We start from the raw sequence: 5732 nt of genomic DNA on the forward strand, positions 1-5732 counted from the left end.
ACAATCATACATTCAAAATCATGCAATCACAATCATACAATCACAATCATGCAATCACAATCATACAATCATAATCATATAATCACAATCCTACAATCACAATCGTACAATCACAATCGTACAATCACAATCGCACAACCACAATCAGTCAATCACAATCATACAATCACAATCATACAATCACAATCATACAATCATAATCATACTTTCACAATCATACTTTCACAATCATACAATCACAATCATACAATCACAGTCATACTATCACAATCATACAATCACAATCATACTATCACAATCATACAATCACAATCATACAATCACAATCATACAATCACAATCATACAATCACAATCATACAATCACAATCATACAATCACAATCATACAATCACAATCATACAATCACAATCAAAGAATCACAATCATACAATCACAATCATACAATCGCAAGCATACAATCACAATCATACAATCTCAATCATACAATCACAATCATACAATCATAATCATACAATTACAATCATACATCACACTCATACAATCACAATCATACAATCGCAATCATACAATTACAATATCCCAAATACAATTTCCCAAATACAATCATACAATCACAATCATACAATCACAATCATACAATCACAATCATACAATCACAATCATACAATCGCAATCATACAATTACAATAACCCAAATACAATCTCCCAAATACAATCATACAATCACAATCATACAATCACAATCATACAATCATAATCATACAATTACAATCATACACCACAATCATACAATCACAATCATACAATCGCAATCATACTATCACAATCATACAATCGCAATCATACAATTACAATCTCCCAAATACAATCTCCCAAATACAATCTCCCAAATACAATCTCCCAAATACAATCATACAATCACAATCATACAATCACAATCATACAATCACAATCATACAATCGCAATCATACAATCACAATCATACAATCACAGTCATACAATCACAATCATACAATCACAATCATACAATCACAATCATACAATCACAAAAATACAATCATAATCATACAATCATAATCATACAATTACAATAATACATCACAATCATACAATCACAATCATACAATCGCAATCATACAATCATAATCATACAATCGCAATCATACAATTACAATATCCCAAATTCAATCTCCCAAATACAATCATACAATCACAATCATGCAATCACAATCATACAATCACAATCATACAATCACAATCATACAACCACAATCAGACAATCACAATCATACAATCACAATCATACAATCACAATTATGCAATCACAATCATACAATCGCATTCATACAATCGCAATCATACAATCACAATCATACAATCACAATCATACAATCACAATGATACAATCACAAAAATACAATCATAATCATACAATCACAATCATACAATCGCAATCATACAATCACAATCATACAATCGCAACCATACAATTACAATCTCCCAAATACAATCTCCCAAATACAATCTCCCAACTACAATCTCCCAAATACAATCATACAATAGCAATCATACAATCACAATCATACCATCACAATCATACAATCACAATCATACAATTATAATCATAATATTACAATCATACATCACAATCATACAATCACAATCATACAATCGCAATCATACAATCACAATCATACAACCGCAATCATACAATTACAATCTCCCAAATACAATCTCCCAAATACAATCTCCCAACTACAATCTCCCAAATACAATCATACAATCACAATCATACAATCACAATCATACAATCGCAATCATACAATCACAATCATACAATCACAATCATACAATCACAATCATACAATCACAATCATACAATCAAAATCATACATTCAAAATCATGCAATCACAATCATACAATCACAATCATGCAATCACAATCATACAATCACAATCATACAATCACAATCCTACAATCACAATCGTACAATCACAATCGTACAATCACAATCACACAACCACAATCAGACAATCACAATCATACAATCACAATCATACAATCACAATCATACAATCACAATCATACAATCACAATCATACAATCACAATCATACAATCACAATCATACAATCACAATCATACAATCACAATCATACAATCACAATCATACTTTCACAATCATACTATCACAATCATACAATCACAATCATACAATCACAGTCGTACAATAACAATCATACAATAACAATCATATAATCACAATCATACTATCACAATCATACAATCACAATCATACAATCACAATCATACAATCACAATCATACAACCACAATCATACAATCACAATCATACAATCACAATCATACAATCACAATCAAAGAATCACAATCATACAATCACAATCATACAATCACAATGATACAATCACAATCATACTATCACAATCATACAATCACAATCATACAATCACAATCATACAATCACAATCATACAATCACAATCATACAATCACAATCATACAATCACAATCATACAATCACAATCATACAATCACAATCATACAATCACAATCATACAATCACAATCAAAGAATCACAATCATACAATCACAATCATACAATCGCAAGCATACAATCACAATCATACAATCTCAATCATACAATCACAATCATACAATCATAATCATACAATTACAATCATACATCACACTCATACAATCACAATCATACAATCGCAATCATACAATTACAATATCCCAAATACAATCTCCCAAATACAATCATACAATCACAATCATACAATCACAATCATACAATCGCAATCATACAATTACAATATCCCAAATACAATCTCCCAAATACAATCATACAATCACAATCATACAATCACAATCATACAATCATAATCATACAATTACAATCATACATCACAATCATACAATCACAATCATACAATCGCAATCATACATCCACAATCATACAATCACAATCATACAATTACAATCTCCCAAATACAATCTCCCAAATACAATCATACAATCACAATCATACAATCACAATCATACAATCACAATCATACAATCACAATCAAAGAATCACAATCATACAATCACAATCATACAATCGCAAGCATACAATCACAATCATACAATCTCAATCATACAATCACAATCATACAATCATAATCATACAATTACAATCATACATCACACTCATACAATCACAATCATACAATCGCAATCATACAATTACAATATCCCAAATACAATTTCCCAAATACAATCATACAATCACAATCATACAATCACAATCATACAATCACAATCATACAATCACAATCATACAATCGCAATCATACAATTACAATAACCCAAATACAATCTCCCAAATACAATCATACAATCACAATCATACAATCACAATCATACAATCATAATCATACAATTACAATCATACACCACAATCATACAATCACAATCATACAATCGCAATCATACTATCACAATCATACAATCGCAATCATACAATTACAATCTCCCAAATACAATCTCCCAAATACAATCTCCCAAATACAATCTCCCAAATACAATCATACAATCACAATCATACAATCACAATCATACAATCACAATCATACAATCGCAATCATACAATCACAATCATACAATCACAGTCATACAATCACAATCATACAATCACAATCATACAATCACAATCATACAATCACAAAAATACAATCATAATCATACAATCATAATCATACAATTACAATAATACATCACAATCATACAATCACAATCATACAATCGCAATCATACAATCATAATCATACAATCGCAATCATACAATTACAATATCCCAAATTCAATCTCCCAAATACAATCATACAATCACAATCATACAATCACAATCATACAATCACAATCATACAATCACAATCATACAACCACAATCAGACAATCACAATCATACAATCACAATCATACAATCACAATTATGCAATCACAATCATACAATCGCATTCATACAATCGCAATCATACAATCGCAATCATACAATCACAATCATACAATCACAATGATACAATCACAAAAATACAATCATAATCATACAATCACAATCATACAATCGCAATCATACAATCACAATCATACAATCGCAACCATACAATTACAATCTCCCAAATACAATCTCCCAAATACAATCTCCCAACTACAATCTCCCAAATACAATCATACAATAGCAATCATACAATCACAATCATACCATCACAATCATACAATCACAATCATACAATTATAATCATAATATTACAATCATACATCACAATCATACAATCACAATCATACAATCGCAATCATACAATCACAATCATACAACCGCAATCATACAATTACAATCTCCCAAATACAATCTCCCAAATACAATCTCCCAACTACAATCTCCCAAATACAATCATACAATCACAATCATACAATCACAATCATACAATCGCAATCATACAATCACAATCATACAATCACAATCATACAATCACAATCATACAATCACAATCATACAATCACAATCATACAATCAAAATCATACATTCAAAATCATGCAATCACAATCATACAATCACAATCATGCAATCACAATCATACAATCACAATCATACAATCACAATCCTACAATCACAATTGTACAATCACAATCGTACAATCACAATCACACAACCACAATCAGACAATCACAATCATACAATCACAATCATACAATCACAATCATACAATCACAATCATACAATCACAATCATACAATCACAATCATACAATCACAATCATACAATCACAATCATACAATCACAATCATACAATCACAATCATACTTTCACAATCATACTATCACAATCATACAATCACAATCATACAATCACAGTCGTACAATAACAATCATACAATAACAATCATATAATCACAATCATACTATCACAATCATACAATCACAATCATACAATCACAATCATACAATCACAATCATACAACCACAATCATACAATCACAATCATACAATCACAATCATACAATCACAATCAAAGAATCACAATCATACAATCACAATCATACAATCACAATGATACAATCACAATCATACTATCACAATCATACAATCACAATCATACAATCACAATCATACAATCACAATCATACAATCACAATCATACAATCACAATCATACAATCACAATCATACAATCACAATCATACAATCACAATCATACAATCACAATCATACAATCACAATCATACAATCACAATCAAAGAATCACAATCATACAATCACAATCATACAATCGCAAGCATACAATCACAATCATACAATCTCAATCATACAATCACAATCATACAATCATAATCATACAATTACAATCATACATCACACTCATACAATCACAATCATACAATCGCAATCATACAATTACAATATCCCAAATACAATCTCCCAAATACAATCATACAATCACAATCATACAATCACAATCATACAATCGCAATCATACAATTACAATATCCCAAATACAATCTCCCAAATACAATCATACAATCACAATCATACAATCACAATCATACAATCATAATCATACAATTACAATCATACATCACAATCATACAATCACAATCATACAATCGCAATCATACATCCACAATCATACAATCACAATCATACAATTACAATCTCCCAAATACAA

This window comes from Megachile rotundata, unplaced genomic scaffold (assembly GCF_050947335.1).
Source record: "Megachile rotundata isolate GNS110a unplaced genomic scaffold, iyMegRotu1 scaffold0074, whole genome shotgun sequence".
NCBI classification, from domain to species: domain Eukaryota; kingdom Metazoa; phylum Arthropoda; class Insecta; order Hymenoptera; family Megachilidae; genus Megachile; species Megachile rotundata.